A 26,118-nucleotide genomic window follows, 5' to 3' on the forward strand; every position below is an offset into this window, starting at 1 on the left:
TTTCTGGATGTCACCATCACCCGGAATCCAGATGATACATTGAAAACTAAAATGTTTCGTAAATACCCCCAGTATAACAACTTGCTACATGCCACCAGTATGCATCCCAGCCATATCATCTGGAATATCCCCAAATCCCAGTTCCTCAGAATAAGAAGGATTTGTTCCTCAGAAATGGATTATATGGAATCTCAGCATGAATTGTTAGGCAGATTTAGAGCTAGGGGCAATACAGAATTTGACATCCAAGGTGCCAGGCAGGTGGCATTCAACTCAAGCTGAACAGGTTGATACCATTAGACATATTACCACATATGGATGCAATATTAATATGATTAAAAATATCATCGCCAAACATTGGAATATTCTTTGTGCCAACAATGAATTAATATCTCTTTTGGGACACACTTGTCAGTATGGATATAGAAGAGGCAAAACATTAGGCTCCTTCTTCTCCCATTTCAAAAGAGTCAGTTCCGGGGGTATGGTATGTCACCAACTGACTATGACGGGGGATAGGCTTTGGGGAACATACAGTTGTGGACATTGTTCCTCTTGTCCATACATTTTTAAATCTAAACATTTTTCTAGTAGAAACACAAGCCATGTATATGACATAATTTTTTTTGGGAACTGCAATAGTGATTGGGTTGTGTATCTTGCAACATGTACATGTGCTGCTTTCTATGTCGGACAGACATCACGACCACTCAGAATGCGAATGTCCAAACATCGAAGTGACATGCGAATTAAAAGGGATACCAATGCTTTATACAGACACTGTCTACACCACAATTCTGTAAATTTCAGTTTACGATAATTGACGAGGTGCATGGTGACAGGTCCAACAAACAGGAATGGCATTCTATTCTAAACAAGAAAGAGAAGTATTGGATCATCAAACTGGGTGCTCTGTTTTTGCCTGGTTTGAATGAACATTTATAAATTCATGACATACTATTATTTTTTTGTATGTATAATGTTTAATGCATATTGCTTATTTCATATGTTTTATATATTTTTTTTCACACAGGAAACCATCTGAACCAAGGAAAGAACTCTGATTGGAGGGCTAACCTAATAAATATGTGTGGTGAATTGCTTATGTGACAAATATTTTTTCCCACTGATGAAAGCCTTTGGGCTGAAACTGGTCTGGGATTTATTTAATCAATAAATCTTATCTGCTAAACTTCACTGCTTAATTGTGCTGGTTTTCACACTGATGTTTGGTGCTGGCTACTTTTTTTCAAGTTATGTTTGCTCTTTGCCTTGCACCGGTTGTACTTGCAGAGGACTTTGTTTTAGTTGATCATATATGACTACCATGGTGTACTCTGCACTGATGTTGTGTGAGTGTGCTACTGACATACTTCCACTGGATGTTAAATCTGTGTCCAAGGGTTTTGGCAACAGTGATCACTATCCATGACCTGCCGTCCTTGGCAGGCATGTGGTTAGGTTATCAGCAGCCATTCACAGATGCACCAGGCATACAGCTGTAACAACAATTAACATTTTTATTTGTCTTATTAACTTGGAATAGTAGTCTACTTGTGGACGTTTAATTTAATGCTGTCTTATCACCTTGCTGAACAATGCTGTTTACACATTAGTACATCTGTAGACACAAATTAGTATACCATTGGCACAATTATGACAGACAATTTATTTACCTGTAATTCCTGTGGGGAGAACATCTGTTAACAATATAAAACTGTTTCTATACATATTCAGTAGTACTTGTCTGTTTCTATAAATATATATTAATACTTGTCCCTAGATTCAAACCAAAATCTGTGTGTCAAAGAATGAACAACATACATATCATTTAGCAAACTGAGCTACTGAGCCACTGCTTTGTGTTGATTGACTATGTGTCTAGAGCTCACCTGGTAACAAATTCTGACCTAGCAATGTAAGTAGAGTGTCACACAAGTCTGCAGTGACACTTGAACACACATGCATGAGATGCATGCATGACAGAGATAGTAGGTGAACTGTGTATTACTACTTTGAATGCAGATATAGATATTTAACCCCTAGTGGATGGGAATAAGTGTGTTGTGTACAGACCATATTAGGATGATGGTTTGGCTACCTGAGCCATATACAGTTGCAGATGTTATATTTGCAGTCTACTGCTATTACAGTGTCATACTTGCATGCATCAGCATAACTGAATTCAGGAATGCATATAGCTGAAATGCAAAGGTTAACCAAGAAAACCCTGAGGGAAACCCACTATACTACCTTACACATTATTATTCCAGGTTCAGATCTTATACTGCAGAAAATATATCATAACGCAGTATATCTTGCAGTACAGTTCCACAGCTACACTTTAGAAAAACAGTCCTTTATTGGCCAACCTTCAGTCACTTCATGGTATTATACCCATATTTACTTCACAGCACTTGTAATACACAATTTTTGACCAACAGTCCAAAATACACACAACATTTGACACAAGAAACCTTTATTGAGGGTGACATGAAACAGTTAATAGTCTTTTTATTGTTGAACACTTTACATAATGCAGGCAATGACAGACAGCTGTTATTCCAGACTGTATGCATTACTAACTGTATTTCCTTAAGTGTTCTAACTGCAAGTTTACTTTATTTCCTAAAATGTATGAATGCAGATGATTTATTTCCATCACATTATGAATCCAGTTGTACTTTATTACCAGAACATCATTATTAATACAGTATACACTTCTTATTCCTTAAAATTATTAATGCAGTAGTAAATTGCTTTCCTTAACATTATCAGGTTTCATGCTTTCATATATATTGAACGGTACCTAGCATTAGTCACTTATATCAGTCCAGGTCTAGGAACACATTCATTGCAGTACACTGAAAACAGAATATACCTACTGGAAATTACTACTGTATGCTTTCTTAATTATATTAGTATATTTTGCAGGATATATCTGTACTCACCACACCCTCAGTGCAACCTGGCCAGGTGCCCTGCATTGGCCTCCAGGTTGTGAGCTTTCTCCTCTGCAGCTGTGGGGAGAGAAACACACCATTATGTGTATCTGTCTATCAGATATCCATGCTAGACTTTGGGAAATCAGTGCTTCCATTCTTACAAACTTGTGGGTCATTGTTATCCTGAACATCTTTGATCCACTGGGCCAAGAGTTCCCCTTTCCTATGCTTCAGGTCATCGTGGTGGTGATGCACCTGCTTAGCAGTGTGGGGGATGCCAATTGCAGTGGTGAGGTTGCATGTCAGTTGGTCCCAGGTCTCAGATTTGTATTCAGACCCCTGGTACTTGCCCTGCAGCAGCTGAATGTCATGGTCTTTTACAAGAGCCCAACCATGACCCTGGACTCCAACATGCCCCACCGCTGCACATAAAAGTGGTACCCTCTCCAACACCTAGCATAGTTCCTGCATGGATTAAACTCCAACAGGTTCTGGCTGTGTTCCCACCTGGACATCTTAAATAAGGCTGTTTTCCCACCCTTTTCCACCATTGGACCATTTTTAAAAATGCTAAGTGAAGCTTAGCACCATGCAAACCTGCTAAGCTTAGCTGAGCAGTGCTTAAACTGGAAAATGCTTAGCAATGCCCAAACCAGCTAAGTGGATTGCTGCATTGCTAAGTACTGCTAAAACAGATCCTGTTTAAGCATTGCTTGGCATGGTTTAGCAATGCTTAGCAGAACTTAGCTATGGGCAAGCCAGCTTGTTTTTAAAAAAAATATTGAAAGTAATTGTTCATTAATGACACATTATTATTTTGTGTATCTATTTCACTTTTATATCTCCTAAACATATGCATTTAACTACGTTATCTTGGAGTATGACTTTAATGTATTGGACATGTGTATAACTGGGGCTTTTATTCTCAGGTCTCCACTGAAAATGGGCTTCTGGTCCAGCTGGACTAACCCAGTTAACAAATGCAATGTATACATAATAAAAAAAAAAAAACATTTTTTATAACATTTTCCTAACACATGTAAAAGCTGAATAGCATGTATTCAGACAATGCACCTACTGCACACAAGGTTGTAAGTCTAACCATTCTGCTACAAAATATATGGTGATTACAGCTATACATTTCTATATAGCTCTTAGTTATGGTTAAGCACTGCTGAGCACCATGCAGCGCTGAGCAAACCCGCTAATCTATGCTTAAACTTGACCTTTCCTAAACAATTAAATGCGTTCAGTTTCTATTTTTAGATGTCTGGCATGTGTCTATTGATAAGTGCCGCACTGTCCAAACACAAAAAATAAATAAATAAATAAGATAAAATGATTTATACATGTTTCACTTTATTATTTAAGTGCCATCCAGCACTTTAATAGTGCAGGGGCATGTTGCTCATTTGCAGACACTATAACACAACCCCTACACCAATTCTGTAACTATTTACATGGCTGTCTCTCAGAAGCGCCTTCATTAATATGCACAGCAGGCTGCTGAGGGGGAGCTGCAGACATGGCCACAGTACACTCTGTGTAGGACTTACACTATTCCTACATGAAGTTTATTAAACCTGGGTGTTTTTGTTGGAAACATTTGCAATTTCACATGGAAAATTAATGATCTGGCTGGATGGCTGGATATGGTAGCATTATATCTATTCTATTATATCTGCACACACTAAGTATATCTTTCTTTACCAACAGACTTGTCAGGTTGTTGTTATGTAGGTTATGTTATCCCAGTTATACAACATACAGACACTTTACCTGATGGAAAGTTTTGTAATGCTCATTGCACGAGAGATACAAAAGACATTCTAAATCTAATTGGGAAAATAGATGCTTCTTGGGTTTATCATCATGCTGTTAAAAACACTGCTTTGAAAGGACTAGCTTACATGGATCTTGATAATGGTATTATTTCTGGAGCAGGAAGTTTAACTGCTTATAGCACAGTAAAATCAATTTGGGAGATGCCCAAGTTATCTAAGTTTTTAGAAATATTAAACAATACTACTTTTGAATCAGTAAATCTGATCACTCTTGAAATAACTGCCATGTGCAATGTGGTGCTGCAGAACAAAAAGGCACTTGACTTTACCATTGCTTCTAAGGGGATTCATGTGCACTCATCAAAACTGAGTGTTGATATTTTCTTCCAGATAACAGTGGTACCATTTGTAGTCACCTAGAAATATTCAGAAAGTTGACGAATTGTTTGATGGTAAAGAACTGATGGTTCTCAGTGGTTTAGTTTACAACCTGTTTTCTGGTTAGAGAGGAGGTATTTTATTGCTTATGTTGATTGCTATGCTAATATTACTATTAGAACTTACTTTATTTATGTGCAAAGCTTTAATTCTTAATCTTTTGGAATCCTGGAAAAGCATCAAATTACGAAGCATGCAAATTAATAAAGATGAATCATTGCCACTGGCCACATTATTTGGAAGTTATTGTGAAGAAAATAATGAAAATGAAGTATTACAGGATTTTTTGTAAATTTTACAAAAATTTATTTGAGGATAAATGTGAAACCAAAATTTATTCAAGCTGTCCTTTTATACCATGAAATCATAGGCATATGTTTATTGCTAGTAAGGCTATATTGTACATACCAGAGACAGAATGAAACTAAATGGGAAGACTGATTGCAAGTGAAAAGTCATCTGTCCATCTGAAAATCTACTGTTATTACCCAGCCGTAAAGAATTACATGACTTGAGTGATGCTTCACAGTATCAGATGGGGGAATTTGACAAAAATGAAGGAAAGATGTTAGTGTTTGTATTTTGAATATGTTTTATTTCAAAATGGATTCCTGGTGGTTTAAGCCCACTGCTGATCATTTATTTTCTGTCATCATGAAAGTGCCAATGCAGCAAATGTAGAAAGTTCTTTTCTGTAATTTGGAACTTGGCCCTAATATGCAAAGGTACAGATAGAGAGTCAGAAGACTTTAGTTAGCAAAAGTAATGTTGCAGTATTCATTTTTAATTGGCCAGAGGCTATATTTTAGTTGTTACAATAATGCTACATTTGATCAAAAATTATATAAATGCTTCAAGCATTTTTATGGCTCAAGGAAACAGGACTTTGATTTTCTAGTGTTCCACATGCATGTATTATTTGCAATAGAACAGATTATTATTGTCTGCTGAACTGTGTCTTCTGGAAGTTTCGCTCCTTAACAGACAAGTCCACTTACACGTCACCAAACAGTGAATTAATTAACAATTAACTAATTAATTAATTAATTAATAATAAATAAATAAGGCTTTAAGACTAGTGTGAGTACATTTGGCCATGGATGAGTTAATACCAAACACTAAAAGAGTGCTGTGCTTGTAACTCTGCAGTCACAACTGTGTAAAATCCTTGAAAAAGTTCAAAAAGCAAGACAAATCTTTGACCAAAGTAGACTTTCATAAGAGTGATAGCACTCATTGTCTTGCATTGCCTTTGCTTATAAAAGTGTGTACAGTCATTTTCTTTGCTGTAAGGCATCCTGGAGGTTTACCATAAAATTTACAACCATTTCTAAATTCAACACCCAATGCAATTATTCCCTTTCATACCTGCAAGATCATTAATTACAAGTCTAGTAAGTAAAAAAAATAAAGTTCAATTCTGAAAGAAGACAGTGCATCTCAAACCTCACTCTACAGACAGTAAACAGTCACTGCAATTAGGCTTTACATTCCTGCGCCCCTTTTCTATTAGTCTTACTGTTTTGAGGATTACAACTACAATCCAATCCTCACATTTTAACAGGTACCCCAATATATTATGTACAGCTCAATGAGATTTTCAATATTAGCATGTCAGAAAGGAAACAGAATTGTCACAACGTATTTCTTTATATCATAGCTTATTAATATGTCTGAGACAGTTTCTGACCCAAGTTTAAAAATGGTGTAAATGAAACTGTTGGCTAACCAAGGTGGGTCTGATTCAGAGACACGGGTAATTCTGTCACACAAAAAGGCAAAATTGTGTGGCAAGCATCATTTGCTAATGACTGTATAATGATATGGAAATAATAAACATTATGGTAAGCAGCACCACTGTGAACAAAAATAAGTGTAAACAATATGGTCAAGTGATTCAGAAATGTATAAAAATTCTGTGACTAGCAAAGGTGACAAGCAAGTTTTTACATAATGATTTCTTGATAAACACAGACAGTGACCACACTACACTGTTAGGTGTAGGAACCATGAACAGTCTATGTTAGAGGCTGCTGTAGCAGCCGGTGTCTACATTTGGGGACATTATAGCCCTGTGCTTCACAGAAGGATCCATCTGCACCTAATATACTATCACATCCACAACAGAGACATGATCAAATGCTGTTATGTAGATAGAGACATTATGCGGTAGCTGGTGGATGTGTGCTATCCTCAGATGGAATCTTGTGTCATGTGAGGAATACTGTTCGCTGCGGTTACCAAATTTTGCATTACACTGATAAGTCTTGCTGCAGGGAATTTTTCAGTGTCCATCAGGGGACACTAGTAGTGTATTACAGGCATCTACTTCCTCAATGTTATGCATCTGCATGTGGAGGAGAATTTGTGATACCAAGGACAAAAGGAGAGAAACAACATGATGTGGACATGGATAAAGGTACATCATTTGGAAAGGTTTCCACTCAATCAGTTGTCAGATGTTGTTTAACACACTGGCTATGATATAGAATATGTCTATGCACCATCCAGGTAATTTATATGATTCCTACATCTGACATGTTCATCATATAAAAGGTGATTTCTATGGGTAATGTCAAACAAACATCTTATTGGTTATGCCAGATTGCCCTGGAACTGTGGCTCATTTCACCAATAAGCAACCCACTGAGTGGGCATGGCTGAGATGCAATATAAGACCACATTGTTTTACATGCTCAAGGTTGTCAAGTGTGTGTTTAGCCTGATCAATGTCCACTTCCACTGCCTAGGTTTCTCTGGTGGTATGCTGCAGTATGCCTCAGAGACCTGCAACAAGATATTTACACAACATGATGGCATGTTTTGTGTTTTAATAAATCTACTTCACCCAGTGTTTTTGTTCTATTTGAGAGGTGGACACTTAAATTATCTAGGCTGTACATTTTACCTGTTTTTTTCATTGGTTAAATTGTCTCCTGAATGATACTTAAATACTCAGTAAAATTCTGGACCTTTGTTTTTTTCAAAAGATTTGAAGCCTGCATAAACTAAATCACTGCTAGTGATTCATTGCTGTATTTCCCATCCATGCTCCCTTTTGTTGATCTGATTTTTAAACCTGGTGATTTTAAGCTGCTCACCCCTACTGTAAATTGAAATTAATAAGCCCCTCCCTTTCTATACTGCTGTTGATATCCTGAATTATTTATTTGCTTTTCCTTTTGCTCATTTTGAAAAAGTGCATTTTGCCTCCCATCATCTGTTATACTTAATCTGACTTCATTATGTAGCTAGCTGTTGGATAAAATAGTGTATTTTTACACTCCAGCAAACAATTGTTTTACATCAAAAGAGGTCATTGGGTTTTCCATCTAGTGCACTGGGAGGAAGCCTTATCTGTTTAGGTTGGGGAAACACTTGAGATTTCTGAATGTAGATTTAGTCTCAGTATATGCGTCTCAGGCAGGTATGACCCTAGCGCTAAGCAACAGTCTACCTTCACCCATGATGATGCCACAATATAATGAAAAAAATGATCAATCTCAACAATTGGCTTAGCTTGTGGTGTCAGTCCAGGGGGGTCCAGTATCTATCAGCCTGGGAAGACATGGTTGACAAGCCACACTGCTTTGCCAGAGATGGTTAGGACCTCTTTCCTCTAGGCTTTCAGACAGTAGCAAAGGCACTTGCCTTCCTCATAGTGCTGTTTTTAGGCAACATCAAAACAACAAAATTTCTGATGTAAAAAAATCCACTTGAGACAAACTCAGGGTTCTGCTGCTTAATGTTAGGAGTCTAAATATGAAACTGCATTCCTTGGAAGCACTCCCCACCTTGGAAGATGCTGATGTCTGTGCAGTCACTGAGACATGGTTCAAGACCGCAGAGAGCCCCCTGCCTGTGCAGTGCTACAGTGCCTTCCACACATTCAGACCTCAAAATGAGTGTGAAAGAACCAAAGGCAAAGGTGTATCCTTGTCTTCATTAAAACCAAGTATAACTTGAGACTGGTCAAACAGTATGCCTCTGTTGAACTACTCCCTGTCCAATTAACTATAGGTAAAATGCCATACCATGTCATTTCTAATTATAGGTCCCCCAACATGAAACAAGAAAAGCACACTACCTACCTGGACTTACTGGAGTCACTCATACAGTCTGATAGCTTAGTCATGGGAGATGTCAACTATCCCCTCCATCAACTGGGTGACATACATGAGAAAAACATGCTTGCCCAGAGGTTACTAGAGGTTGTCAATACAAATGCTCGTGAACAGACAGTCTGCACCCTCACAAGGGGCTCAAATGTCCTAGACATAGTACTCACCAACATGAGGGCATCACTGCACTCCCCTCTGTGTGATGCCCTCCCTGGTAAGGTCAAACCATAAGTTAGTTTGTTTGAAATTGCTATTGAACCTGTCACCACCACAGGAGGGGGAAAAAATTAAAAATCTTTTCCAAGGCAAACTACAGCCTACTAAGAGATGGTATAAAAAGTTTTATACCCCCATCACAAACAATAACGACTCCTGTGCAGAGGTGTGCACAAATGTTCTGTATAAACACTTAAGCAATTGTATAGACTTGCCTATACCTGACCAGATTAAAACCAGGTCCTCACAAAAAAACAAGAGACACTGGCGGACCCAAGTATAAACAGGTTATATAACATTTTATTTATTTATTTATTTATTTATTTATTTATTTATTTATTTATTTATTGACATTTGTTGACTGGGAAATTCCACTGGGTCAATGGAGGACCAGGGAGAAAAGCTCCACAAAGTATTACAAAGTAGACAACTTTAACATAAGTATAATCAAATGTTACAGGTATAAGTGGCACACATAATACAATTCAATGCAGCACATAGTTTTCATTAGTGAGTTTTTGGAGTCACTAAGTACGGATAGAAAAATATTACATGGGTAGAACAGTATAGACATTCAAACAGTACCATCCGTAGTGTGAGTAAAGGAAAAATATTGCATAGCTAGGCATAAAAAGTATTAGGACTGGTTATTATTCATTGCACTATACAAAAATGAGTCAATGGGCTGTCAAGGTGGTTTGTTTGTATGGCAGGTGCAGGATAGATTATTTAGGCATTGTGATTTTAGTGTTATCTTGAAGGTTTTTATGCAGTCAATTTGAGTTATTTGGGATGGTAAGTTGTTCCATAGTTTGGTGATGCTATGGGAATACAGACATTGTCCAGCTCTTTGGTTGGGTTTTGTTATGGTTAGCAGCTGTTTGCATGAGGATCTTAGTGTTTGTGTTGAAGCATATGTTTATAGAATTGAGTTGAGTACTGGGCAGTCTTTGGGTCTGAAGATTAGTTTGTGGGCTAAATTAGTTGGGTATAGTAGAGATGGTGGGAAAGCTCTAGCCAATTCAGTTCTGTCATAGCTTGGCAATGCTGCGAGCAGTAAGGCTTTCTGGAGGCAAATGTGGCTATTTTATAATAGCAGGATTGAAGTTTATTACTAAGGGTTGAGTGAAGGTTAGTAAAAATGGCACTACCATATAGAAAGAAGGGGATAAGTAATGTACTGGCAAGTTTTGTTTTGGTGTGGTTATCCAGTAAAATTTGTGGCAATATAGTTTGCCTAATTTAAAGTGTGTTTTCTTTATTGCATTGATAATATATGGCTCAAAAGTGAGTTTGTCATCTATTGTTATGCCTAGCAGTTTGGCTGTTTTCACTATTTCGATTTCTGTACCACCCTTAGCAAAGATTTTGAAGTTGATATCTGATGATTTTGTAGAGAAAAGAAAAGCTTAGTTTTTGGGGGGTTTAACATGAGTTGTGCACCAATAAGCCAAGATTCGACTGAAGTAAAAGCCTTTTGTGTAACTGTGAAGAGGTCTGAGAAATTGTTGGAGGTGGATATTGGCATAGAATAATCGGCAAATTGTATGAGGTTTTGTATGTGGTGGGCTTTGTGAAGATCATTGATGAAGGTATTAAACAGGAGTGGCCCTAAAATGGATCCTTGTGGGACTCCTATGTTGTTTGCTTGATAATGAAATTGTACATTATGCCATCTTACGGATTATTCCCTGTTGTTTAGGTAAGAGGTAAATCATTTAAGAGATTTAGGGGAGCATCCTAATTTTGATAGTTGGCTTAATAGCTTAGTATGTGATACTGTGTTGAAAGCCTTAGATAGATCCAGTAAGATTACCGAGGTAGGGTGACCAAAAGGAAGAAACTGATATCTAAGAACAAGAGGGAACTGACTCAGCAGAGGAAGAATTCCCTCCACAGTTTGAACAAGCAAATCAGAAATGTTATAAGTCCTCTAAAGCTAATTACAAAGCTAAAATAGCATCCCTAGCTAAGGATAATCATATGACATTCTTTAGATAAGTCTGAAATCTAAAAGGGAATGCCCAGCTATGTGTTGAACTGATAGTAGATGGTACCACTCATACTATACCTGAGGAAATTGTCAACCTGCTAGCTAACATATTTGGCAGAAACGTCATTCCTCTGTCCCCAAAACATACCTGACAACAGTCCCCTGCCTAGTATCTCTAGAGATCAGGTCATATCTGCATTCTCCAAGGCAAAAAACATGGCCTCAGCGGAATGAGATAACATCCTAGGATGCTTATTAAGCAATCTAAAACAAGACCTAGAGGACCCATTTGGTGTTCTGTTTAACCATAGCCTGAGAACTGGCTTTGATCCAGCAGAGTGGAGAAAAGCAATAGTAAATAATAGTAAATAGTAAACTCAAATCATGTAACTGGACAAAACTAAAGTTCCTTCCCCTTGATGAGGCAGTGTCATCATCTAACAATTCATTCCTTACTATACTTGACTCGCATGCCCCTAAACGCTCAATAAGAATTAAAACTCAAATAGCACCCTGGCTAACAACAGACACCAAAACCAAAATAACAACTAGAGACAAAGCGTGGGATAAATGGCGCACTACCAAACTACCCCTAGATCGTATCAAATTCCAACAACTTCGAAATGAGACTAAAAAAGCCATCATACTAGATAAGAAAAATTACTTCTACAATCTGCAACATAAACATCAGAATAACCCTCAAAAGTACTGCAAATTGCTGCAGATGTCGTAGCCTACCCTATCTCAATCCTAATTAACAGAACCATAAGCGAGGCCTCAATCCCCTCAATTTGGAAAATATCCTATGTTATTCCACTCCACAAAGGAGGTTCATCCACAGAACTATCCAACTATAGACCTATAGCCATACTATCACCACTTGCCAAAATTATGGAAAAGTGCATGCACAACCAACTAATGCTCTATCTAACCCAAAATAAACTACTCACAGACTCTCAACATGGATTCAGACCCCATCATAGTACAACCACTGCCCTCCTCTCTTTTACTGAAAACATTAATCTTAACCGAATAATAAAAAATATCCTCCGCTCTCTTCCTGGACCTATCAAAGCCTTCGATAAGGTAAACCATCAGTTACTTCTATATACTTTAAAACCCTGTATCTAGATACTCCAGCCCTTGACTGGTTTCAAGCTTACCTCACTGGGAGACAACAAGCAGTAATGTGGCAAAACAAGCTCTCCTGCCTACTACCAAATACCATAGGAGTTCCTCAAGGTTCCATATTAGGACCTCTCCTCTTTTCAGTCTTCATAACCGACATCCAAACAGTCATCCCTGAAGCCACCTGCATTCAATATGCAGATGACTCGACTATAATATGTTCCAATGCCTCTCTTGCAAATCTACTAACTACCACCCAACATAGCTTCACCAAAGTCGAAAACTGGCTTGCCAACCATCTCCTGATCTTAAATCCAAACAAAACCAAGTTACTTCTCTTCTACCCAACCAATAGATCTCCGACTGAAAACTTCACTATAAAATCCAATAATGGGACCATCATCTCCCCAGACACCTATACAAAGCTATTAGGAGTAAACATTGACAATAAACTCAGATTTGATATACATATCAACCAAGCCATTAAGTCAGTCAACAAGAAACTTGGGACCCTATATAGAATTAAAGCCTTCCTTACCCGAATGCCAGGGCAGCCACAGCCCGTTCACACCTTCTCTCTACCCTACTATATGCCTCTCCTGTCCTCACTCACCTTAACAAATCTGATCTGGCCAAGCTCTCATCCTGCTATAATCACATTGCCAGGTTCTTTACAGGCCTACCCTACAGAACACACCACTGTACTAACCTGAAAAAGCTTGGATGGATAGAATTCCCACACCTTCTTCACCAGTCCCAACTCATAGAGGCCTTCAAAATCCTTAAACAACCTGAGAATACCCCAGCACTAAAAAACTTAATGACTCCCTACTCTAATCTAAGCTGCCTTCGCTCAGCAAACAGACTCCTTGTCCAAACAACTAAATCTCTCAACCTAGGTGGTGACGTGCTATTTGCCAACACCACTGGTAAAATATGGAACTCTCTCCCAAATAACATCACGCTTGCAACTTCTCTAAGTCAATTCAAAAATAGTCTAAAACTCCACTTCAAGTCACACTGGCTATGTCCTTGCTCAAACCCAGACTAGCTCTGTGCCATTAACTAAAACATAAACAACTAGCTAAGATGATAAGTACTTTGTATACTGTGATAAAGAAATATGTATCCTGTCTAACTCTATGTCATTATACTGCCTACTGTCCTTGCTAATATGTTATTAATGTTACATTTGTAGTAATCTCAGAAATAGTAATGGCAGTCTTGTACTTGTATGTAAATAGCCTATGTTTTTGTTAAGTTCTTTCAGCTCATTTACTGTACCTAATTATCAATGTAACTCTGTTGGAGCTTTTCTCCCCGGGCCTCCGCTGAAAAAGGACATGTATCCAGTCGGACCATCCCGGTTAACAAATGTAAAATAATAATAAAATATAAAAATAAATAAATAAATAAATCCCCTTGCACAAAGGGAGCCACCAACCGACCCTGGGAACTATAGACCCATACATTTAACCAGCCTCATCTACTAGACTATGGAAAGAATCATCATGGACATTATCAACAAGAACACAGGTGACCTTCAAACTCTAGACCCAACCCAGTTTGGCTTCATTAAGTGCAGAGCATGCTTATTAATCCTAGTGGACTTCTTCAAGAAAGCCACCAAAGCCCTGAATGAAGGCAATATAGTGCATGCTGTCTATCTTGACCTAATCAAGGCTTTTGACACAATCCCCCACTCATGTTTCATTGAGAAACTCTCCCAGGTGGGGATTAACCTTTAGCACTAGATGAGTAGCCAACTGGCTCACTTACAGAACAAATAGTGTCAAAGTTGGTGACTCCACTTCTACCAGTAGGCCTGTCAGTATTGCCATACCACAAGGATTTATGCTGGGCCTTTTACTGTTTGGAATCTATTTCTTGGAAGTCTATGCTAAAGTAGACAGCATCTGGCTTACCAGGTTCACTGATGATTGCAGATTAGGTGCAATCACTGAGTCCCCCAATGATGTTAACATATTACAGGATGGGCTAACACAAACAAAAAACTAGTGACAAAGCCACAGTCTAAAACTAAATTATCTCCTCTGGCAAAGCAGAATTACCTGCTAATTACAATACTGACAGCACCCCCCTAAGTTCAAGCCTCATTGATGTGAGATCTGGGAATGCAGGTAGATAGCAATCTGAACTTCGACCACTGAGTTTCCACTGTGGAATGGAAAGTCTTCTATGTTGTGCATCTCATAAGTAAGGGCTTCACATCCAGGTCTAAGGATGTTATAACTCCACTGTACTCAATGCTCATCAGACCATTAATAAAGTACAATGCTCCCTTCTCCATGCATCACCCCAGACACCTGCAGCAGCTGGAGAGACCACAGAGGTTTATCCCCAGAAAAATACAGAACCTCCAAGCCATGACTTACATGGATAGATGGAAAACCCTGTCATTGTACTCTGTATCGTATAGGCTGCTGAGAGGTGACTTGTGCCTGGCCTACAGGGCAATCTCTGACCCTTACCTGATGGATATGCTGAAAATCTGCAAGTCAAATGGCACAAGAGTCACTCAATCTAGGGATCTTAACCTAGCCTGTGACATTAACAGAACATGCTGGAGAGACAGATATATCTCCCGGAGATTGCAACTACTCTGGAATAAACTCCCAATTTACATGGAGAAGAGATCCTCACTGACCCTATTCAAGCAAAACCTAGAAAAATGGAAGGGAGACTGCAAATTCACACCAGGGGTGGCACCCATGTCCCTCATGGACAGGAGTAGTTGGTATTTATCATTAACTCGCTCTGCAAATTGCATCCATCTAACCAAGGACAACTGAGGCAATGTAGGATTAACATGGCTAGGCCTGTAAGGGCTCTAGGGCCACTAGCCTACTAACCTCCTATGAACCTAATAATCTATGAACTAAAGACAGCTGAAGAAGTGGATTGGCTTCAAAGAACAAGACAGAGTGAAGCCAGTGGCAGTGAATGTGCAAGTTGATGAACCATTTGGGGAAAAAGTTGTAGGAGAAGACCACTCAAGGCAGAGTAAATTGTGACACTGGCAAAGAGACAGCATCTGATCCAGAATTATGGATTAGACATAACAAATTGATGTATGCAATACTACCTTCAGACTATGCTACACTAGTTGGCCGTGCTGTGCATCAGACATTATCTGTCCATATAATACAGAAGTGAGTGCAGGTCATATTTGTCATCATAGCACAGGTTGGGAAGCATATAGTGACAGCAGTCTGTAATGGGCACAGTGGTGGATTTAACTAAGGATGTGGAAGGGAATGCATGAAATGGCTAGGGGATTTGTGGGAGTTGGGTATACTGTGTATGAAGGAGGAGTAGTGCTTCTGGGGGGAGGGGGGTGCAGAATTGCTTCCAGGGGACACAGCTGCCACAGATTTGGTTGTACTGTTTGTACGTATGCATGGCAGGTGTTACCTCAGATGAAAAGGAGGCAGACAGGGGTGCTTTCCCTCTGAGGAATCACATTGGCACCAGCACCTGCAAGGAATATAGTGTACCTTGAGATTGTGACTACCTAGCTGAGCCATATGCCTGACCACCACAAACTCTGTGTCTCATAAGCATCCATGCTGTGCTTCACCAGGCACATTAATGAAGGAGAGTATGAATGAGGTAGCAATATTTAAGTATGACGTTCTCCCTCTGTGATGTCAGATGATCAGCAGACGCATACCTCTCAACTCTCTAGATTTTCCCAGAATGTCCAGATTTTGACAACATATTTTTGATCTGTTCCTCACAGAATTCATGGTTTTATGGCAAATCACTAAGGAATGAATTCACTAAACAATAAAATACATTTGAGGTTCCAACTTCATATCCTTCTGGTAATGCATACTATTACATATCCTACTATTCCTAACATCCCTGTACTTCTACCTTATCAGACCCATTATCGAGTACAATTCCTCCTTCCTTCCTGACCAGGAAAATCCAGGGTCTCAAACACCTGTTCTAAAGAGATAGGCTAAAAGGTCTGTCTCTCTACTCAGTCTTGTACAGACTACTCAGAGGTGACCTGTGTCTGGCATACAAGGCCATCTCAGACCCATTCTTCATGGAGTTGCTGCATATCCGTAAGTCAAACTCCACTCATGCAACCTGAATGCAAGGCTTCAACCTGGTCTGTGACATTAATAGAACGTGTTGGCAGGATAGATTTGTGTACCAAAGACTTAGCCATCTGTGGAATAGACTCCCTCGCCATGTCAAGCAGAGTACCTCTCTAGCCATCTTTACGCGGTATCTGGATGACTGGATGGGAAACAGAAAATTCATCCCTGGGATCCCACCTGTTTCCCTACTGGACAGGGGAAACAGGCACTGACTTTGTGGGAACATAGGCAAAATTCTTGGCTAGGCTTATAAGGGTCTCCAGGCCAATAGCCTAGTATCATCCTATGAACCTATTCTAGCAGCTTTCTAAGTTTATAACAGCAATATTTAAAATCTGTCCCTATTTTGAGCCTTTGTCACCCCATTATTTTATACTGTTATGTGCTCCACATTTTAAATCCCCACCCAGTATCTGTTAAACTATGTACCATTCCCACTTCATCATGTCCACGGATTCCATATCTGATCCACATGAGCAGACAGTGTGCATTGCAACATACTCCTCTCTAATTGCGCTATACAAAGGAGGTCATACTGCACCTTATGCAGCCCCACAGCCAATATCTTGCTCATCTCCTGCTGCCAGCATCTGAGCCATGTTCTCAAATGTCTATTATTGCAACCCTTTGTCTGTTCCTCACAAAGTTTTTAACAAGTGGCTGTGAAACCATCCCCCAAAAAGGATAATGTTGCATTTAAACTGTCAATCTCCCCACTTCTCTATAGCCTGTGGTGTACATTACACTTTGCACAATCCTGTAATCTGCAGAGTATTATGGGTATGTACAGTAGACCTCCATCACACATTTCTTGTGCTCCTATTCCCTTATCAGCAGGTAACTAACTAGCAACCTCTCTCCAGTAACCATTGAGAGCTACTGTTATACACTCATTCCCCCAATTTATCACTGTCTTTTGTACATTACCACAGCAGTTATAGAATGTTTTTTCCTCTGTAGACATAAAAAAAACTGCCCAGAAATAGATCTACTTATTATTACAGCAAATTTCCAAACAGAGATGAGCACTGCACTGGCCATATTATTTTTATAGTGCAGCTTTGAGTATATCAGCACAGCAGTTATTATAATGAGTCACTTTAGGATAAATGTGTCTGAACTACACATTTGTACACAGATTGAAGACTGCAAAGGATACTACATATGCAAGGGCAGGTCTGTGATGTCTAAGGGGCTGTGGGTTTCTCAACGAGCCTCATAGCCCTAGTGTTGTCATGCTACAAGCAGGATGCCAATGTGTAAGGAGGTCCATACCTTTGAGCCAGCATGTCCCCCTTACATACACCACTCTGTCATGCTGGTTGGCAATATGTGACTGTGTGGTGGAACTGGGCTTCAGCTCACTACCTTGCGGACTATTGATCCATGCCACTTGAGACTTGAAATGTACATCAATATGATTATGCTAGCATGATCCTCTAGATTGCATCCTGCAAAATAGCCATGGTTTCTTAAGGCAGGAGAGCTACCACATGTGCAGGGTGGAAACTAAAATGTGTCTGTACTACTTGCACAGGGAGCACTGGGATCACCTGCTGGAGATTCCTATAAATGCAGTAAAAATGGATGCTTGGCACCACTTTGCCAGGATAGTGAGTGATGCCATAGGCATCATCTACTGTAGTGAGCAGTATCAGCATTGATACAGTGACCTAAAGAGTCACCACCCTAACCCTATTAGTCAGTAGGAAGAGGAGGTTAGAGGCAGTGAACCAGAGCTCTTCATTAAACATTATTGACAGGTGGTACATATATTTGGGTGGAACAAATGTTCAGCCATATGAAGGACTTGTGGGTCATGGACATTCTTCTTTTTGTTTTCTACTTTTCTGCACTCGGTGAGAGAGAATAATAATCTGATCTGCCAGTGCGGCCAAGCAATAATGTCCATGAATTAGGTTATATGTATATGCCTTTTATAATTACTTGTTAGAGACCTACATCACTGATCATTTTAGTACTGCTAATAATTATTTTAATCATTGCATATAGTTTTATTTGCATTATGTGTCACGTCTTGTCAATGCGAATTGACCTGTTTCGCCACTGATTCTACTTCCAAAGGTTATCACTGGTTGCATGGTGATAGTGACCAGCCTGACAGTGGATGTTTCATCACCATCCCAGATGCCATTGTCTACTGTGGACCTGATTTTTTTATCTTCCTACAGTTCTATATCCATGGCTTTACTCCTGCCATTCATAAACGGTGCCTTGGTCTGTCTGCTATGCCTTAACCTTCTACTGTCTATTCAAACTCCACTGCCAATGCCAGTTACACATAGTACACCATATGCATGTATCTGACAGGCTATCTGCTGAATGTTTAACTGTGTTTATCCTATATCATGGTGCATTGAAACTTTGCCTGTGGGGTAGAGTTATATGTGCTTAAGCCACTGAGTAGGGTGCAGAGTGTATTTTATTTTTAGTGACTATGTTGTTTTTTTTAAATCAACACGAAGCTGGTTTTAAAACAAGAACAAATCTCTTTTGCAGTGAATCAGTGAGTAGTTATTGGGCTAGAATAGTAACAGTAGTGATCATTTAACTATCTTGCATATACTCATTAAAATCAATGGGAACTTTAAGCCAGAAGAGTGAAGTCACACTATTCATAAGCTTGGCTTCTCACTTCTACCCCCATGAGCAGGCAACACATGGCTTATTACTTTAAAGTCTAAGCACTTGTGATCAATTGCCCTCAGTAACTGATCAGAGTACTTAGCCGGCAATCTCAAGTCATATGACAAAAGACTAATGGGAAGTACAGATGGGAAGATGTTCAGAGACAATTTTATTTTGCATGATATTCTTATTTACTTATTTATATTGTAATTTCTGGCAGAAAACCAAGCATGTAGATAACTGCATAGAAACAGCAGTATTAAAACAAAGTAAACGTAGAACAAAGTACAAAAAACAAGTCCCCTGGGTGGACTCCCAGTATAAATAGGTTGTACAACAATGTCCAAAAATGGGAAGAGCTTTTGCCAAAAGGCAAAAAATTCCCTTATCAGTCTGAACAAGCATCTCGGTGGACTAAAGAAGTCAACCAAAGCCTAGCTTAAGGCAAAAATAGCCATCCAGGCTAATGATAACCATAAAGCATTTTTTAGTTATTTTTGCTGTCCTAAAAGCAACACCCAACAGTGTGTTGATTTAATAGTAAATGGAACTTCCTATACAGAACTAGGGGATATAGCAAATTTGCTGGCTGATAAACTTAGCTCCAATATCACCCCCATGCAACTCCCAATCCCTCCCAGGAAGTACCCTCTACCATTTCTCACTGTACTCTCCACAGCTGAAAACACTGCATCAGTGGGTACTGATAATATACCAGGATGTCTCCTAAGTAACTTGGAATTTGACCTGTCAAGCCCACTAGAATTCAACAAAAGTCTCGAGAGAGGGATTGTCCCTGTGGAATGGAGGATTGCAACAAACATCCCTATACACAAAGGCAATCCATCAACAGACCCAGGGAACTACAGATTCATAAGTTTGACTAGTCTTATATGGAAGTCAATGGAAATAATTATCATGGATCTGATAAACAAAGATATAGGAAATATTCAAACACTGGACCCATCCCAGATCAAGTTTTGTCAAGGGCAGGTCATTCCAACTAAATTTGGTAGATTTCTTCAAGAAGAGAACCAGAGCCATGGATGAAGGCAAAAAAGTACATACTGCCTACCTTGATCTGACAAAGGCATTTGACACAATACCTCATTCAGACAAACTCACAAATTTAGCCATAAATCCCTGTGTCACCCAATGAATAGTGAGTTCCTATTGCACGATCGCAGATGCATTTTGTGGAATGCGTCTTGATCGAACCTAAAAGAACGAAAAGGCAAAATAGCGAAGCGCCTTTTCAGCGAATTCTTTCCATGGAAAAGAATTTGCTTGGCCGCTTTAGGTACTTTGCCATTTTCGGCACTGTAGTGCGATCTTGGAGTTGGTATATTTAAGTAGGGGGGTGTGGGGGGTGAAGCCCTCCACATTATGTAATGTTTTAAAGTTTTTTTTTTTTTGGAACAGCGATTTTTTTTCCCTTGGAAAAAAAATCGCTGTTCTGAGGTTTTGACATTGTAAGCTTTTGCTTACATGGGGTTGATTCATTATCGTTCACTTTTACAACCATGCAATAATATAATATAGACCCTGAATAGTCATATGGCTCAAAGATAGAACACATAAAGTTAGGGTTGGGAAATCTGCCTCTAACAAAAGGCCTGTTACTAGTGGTGTCCCACAGGTCTCAGTACTGAATATACTTCTCTGTATTCAAGGCAAACATAGAGGGCTTTTGGCTGACCAGATTTGCTGATGACTGCAAATCAGGTGGAATCATTGAATCCCAATAGATGTAGATATCCTTCTGGATGGTCTGACATAGACAAATAACTGGTGCCAGAACAATGGCCTAAAACCCAATACAAAAAAAAAAAAAAAACATAATTATACCATTTGGGAACACGATCACTCCTGCAAATTACAACATTAATAACACTCCCCTAAGAGTAGACACAGTGGTAAAGGATTTGGGAACTCAGGTTAACAGTATCCTGAACTTTGATCAGCATGTGTCCATGGTAGTGAGAAAATTCTTCTGTGTGGACCAACTTATAAGTAAGATCATGGTGTCTAGAATAAAGCAGATTATAATTCCACTATATTCAGCTCTCATTAGACCAGTAACTGAGTACACTGCACACTTCGGCATGTACCTGACCAAGCATTTGCTACAGCTGGAGCTGTTACAAAGCTTCCTCACTAAAAGAATGCAGGGTGTTAATAATATGTCCTGTGCTGACTGCCTCAAACTTTTCCCCTTTACTTGATCTCCTAGAGACTACTGAGGGACGATCCATACCTAACCTACAAGGCATTCTCCAATCCAGCCCTGATGCATCGGCTGCACATTTACAAAACAAACAGCACTAGAATTTCCCAGTCTAAGAATCTCAACCTCATCTGTGACATAAACCAAACATGTTGGATGGAAAGGTATGAATCTCTGAGACTACCCCTTCTTTGTAACAGACTCTCCATTCATGTGAAATAGAGCTCCTCCCTAAGCCTATTCAAATGCAGTTTTGACCAATGGATGGAAATCACAAATTCACCCCTGGCTTGTCATTTGTGGCATTTATGGACAGGGACAGTTTGTAAATGACCTAAGGCACAGGCAGTTACCAAAGTCATTCTAGCTCATGGGCATTAAGAAATAAAAATGAAGCTCCTGAGATACTGCATGACCACAAAATGTTATAGCACTTTATGTAACACGACAACACCACAACACTGACATAGATGAACAACTTGGATTTGAATGAAGTACAACCCACTCTTGGAAAATATTTTTTCAATTCTAGTGCCTCAGTGAAAACACCTTCTCAGATTCGGGAAGATGTTTTCATTGAGGTGTTACAATTAAAAAAATATTTTCCAAGAGTGGGTTGTACATCATTCGAATCCAAGTTGTTCATCCATGTAAGCACTTTCGTTCACAAACTTACAAAGTGAACTTCTTCAGACACTAAAACCCTTCCAAGAGAAGCATTTCCCATGGGCATTGATAATTGATTGATTGACTGAATGCCCATGGGCACTGATAATTAAGAAAAATTAGGGCATGAATGGCTAGGCTTAAATAGGCTCTAAGGCAGTTAACCTAGTAACCTCCTATGATCCTATGAACTGCATGCAGTGGTAATATTAGACCCTTTCCACAGTAGAATGGACACTGCAATCAACATGGGAGAGGGATTATAGCAGAAGCTTGAAACATATTACTGGAGATATTTTTGTACCATATTTGTTGATCACTAAATTATGTATCTGCTTTGGCCCAGTTTGTAGATGAAAGCAAAAGTCACATAGAGTGATCACAAAACAGTGATCATTGCTGTGGTTTTGTGGGTGAGTGGAGACAGAGCATAGAGTCTAAAATCTCCAATAGGAAATGTATTTTCAGTGATTTCATGTTTTTTTTTATTATGCAGGAAACCAGATAGATTTGTTTTCTAATGAAACAAAGCAGCATACTGCCAAGCGCCCCATAATTTTTGTGGCAGTTGATATATGGGCTGCCTTGTAGGCACAAGAGGAAATATGTTATTATAGTAGTTATTTCACCACTTTTGCCAGTCACACATGAGGTGACTGCCAGAAATGGCTGTATGTTTGTGTGTTTGATGGGCAGGTTATATATAAAAGCAAAGGGCAATTACATGACCACATCTTATTAATTATTAGTATAGTTCATTGGGGGGGGGGTAGTTCCTCTCAAAAGTCAATACTACCATTATATTTCTGTGATTATTTCATAGAGTAAGGAAGTCAACCTACTCAGATAGGATCCACTTCATGTGAATAAGATGAGTGTGTTTTATTTTTACCTAGGTATCTAATTAGAAGTCTCTAATTTTGTTATTCTGAATTACCTTCGGGAATTGACATATGGTCTTGTATATAAGCTAGTAAATTAGTAAATTCAGCATTTTAGAGGGCTTTGTTACCACATTCTTACTCTATGCTTTTTCCCCCAGGGACTATCTTCCACCCTTCACAAAAAGCTGGATAAAACTAATCTGCGGAAAATGTGTCCTAAGTTCTCATATGTCAGAAGTAAAAATACTATATATATATATATATATATATATATATATATATATATATATATATATATATATTCAGTTGTAATATATCATGGTTACAATACCATACTTTCAAATAGCTAAAGCTGTGGGATTAAATTCAAAATTTGTAATTACCTGACGTTTCACAATAAAACCTCAAAAGGTGAAAGAGATATAAGTCAAATACAAAGGCAACCTGCATTAGAAGGTCTGAGGTTAGAACTGCAGTTTTAAAAGTGTTTTGCAGCTGAATATCATGGTGTTATTACCTGAATGTGTCATAATTGAATCACAATGGAGGACAAAAATATAACCTTTTACTACTAAGTCTGACATTTTGCAATATAATTATTTTTTATTTGGGGTGCTGTTATGAACTTCTCCTTAGAACACTGAGTACAGTAATGGCTTAATATACCACTTCATTCAGTTTTCAGTACATAAGTGACTATATCCCATAAACTTTACAGAATTTAGCAGATTATGCTGAGATCCTCGCAAGATTTGTGGCAAGTCAAGTCATATGCAAATACAGAGAATACTTTAGCAAACTACAGACAGAACAAATATACTGTGACATCAGCACAACCACAATCACTCATGGCAAATTTGTATTGAAGGAAAACTCAAGCATAAGGTAATATATGAGCATTACCAATGCACATCTATTGAAGGTTCACACGTCCCTGCAGTAATACATGGAAATTACTAGCTGAAGACAAATATACATCAGCAGTAATCCCTAAAAGTGACAAATATCGACAAACAGTTATGGATATCATCATAATATGTACATAGATATACATATATAAATATACCATCACAATTTGCAGAATCCGGTGTAATCTGCAAAATTTCTAAAAAAAAGTAAGGCAAAATGCAATCATGGCCACATTGCCCTGGCTAACAGTAACTAACAATCTGTCTAAGATACATGGGGAGAACACATGTAACATACACACACCTAAGGAAATAGAGTGATAAAAAAGAGACGTAGACTGAGCGTGAAGACGAGGGGCACACAAGAGGGGTGATGAAATATGAAGGTCAGAAAAAGAAAGAGAGAGGCAGAGAGGCATGAGCAATTCAATAAGAGGGCCACTGAATGTCAATGCAGTATATGAAGGATATATGTGCAAATGTACCTGTCAGAGTACTCTAAAACAACAGTATTATTAAACTGTTTAGAACATGGCACAATAATTGCCAGTATGTGACACACACAAGGTCGTTGTTCCAGTGGAACAGCATAACCCAAAAATGCTACATAAGATAAATAACCAAGGACACATCATACTGTCAAACACACATATGACCTCATTTTGTTATGTGTTTAGAATGGGAATAATGCTGTATGTGAGATGCTGTCATCCCTTCCAAGTATATAAAGAACAGCACAAGCAGAACAAGTATGTCCTAGTGACATTATGCTAACTGTGACAGTCATATCTATCACATACAGGGCCAGACTGCATTGAACAGAAAAATATTATGATGCACTCCATGCATAGGAGTACACACACATACAGATTTTGAGGAAGTAGCACCCCTTCCCATATCAAGCAATGTATACAGTAATGACAGCATGTAATGATCATGTAAACAATGGTGATGCATGTGTCATTTGCTAACATGTGTTGCATTGTTGCAGCAAGATAAAGCCACACGTGATCTGATATGTGTTGTGTTCATCATGATGCATTTCCAAAAATCATACCAGCAATATGGGATGTGTGCACAATTGTGCCTATGCCTTACAAATTGGAATATCGAAAACACCATGGTAGCAGCATTACATAAGTGGATCACACAGACAATACTTGCATCCCTGAGGGACTACCCCAATGGGCTCAAACATGATGAAAGATCTCCTTAGTGATATCCTGGAAGGAGCAGCACACAGCTTTCGCCATATCCTGAAAAAGTTACCCATCGGGTCCCTCATCTGTGTCTGGAACACATCACTCATTATATCCCAGATCTACTCCCGAAAGTCTTTAGCCTGTCATTATCAGTGCTAGGTTAAGCATGCCTAAAAAAACTGTCATTTAAGGACATTACAATGTACATGTTTACATCGTAATGTCCTTAAATGACAGTTTGTTAGGCATGCTTAACCTAGTGCTGATAATGAGAGGCTAACGACTTTTGGGAGTAGATCTTTATGATGTACATGTTTAGATAGACCGTGGTGGTGCAGCGGTAGCATTGTTGCCTCACAGCAAGAGGTTCTCCTGTTCGATTCTCGGCTGGAGTGCGGGGAGTGCCTTCTGTGTGGAGTCTGCATGTCCTCCCCATGGTCGAGTGGCATTTCAAAAGACATGAGTGAATGGGCATGCCTTTGTTGAAGGTTGGGCATTGAGCTGGCAACTCGGCACCATAAAAATCTACTGCCAATCATTAGCTGACCGGAGTTCCGCTGTGGCGACCCCTAACCGAGAAAAGCCAAAAGACAACAACAACAACAACGATGTACATATTTAGGATGCATACTACTCTGATGAAGCACATTATTTACTTTACATTGTTTCTTATATAGCTTGATACTTAAACCATCAGATGTCAAAAAACAGATAGATATAAAAAATCAACACTAATAGAGGAATAAGTAAATATATACCTCAAGAATGTAGTGGATTGGAATGTGCACAAGAATATAACAAACTCACTCAAGACCAATTGT

This window comes from Protopterus annectens, chromosome 1.part1, assembly GCF_019279795.1.
Source record: "Protopterus annectens isolate FY-2018-M chromosome 1.part1, PAN1.0, whole genome shotgun sequence".
Classification (NCBI taxonomy): domain Eukaryota; kingdom Metazoa; phylum Chordata; order Ceratodontiformes; family Protopteridae; genus Protopterus; species Protopterus annectens.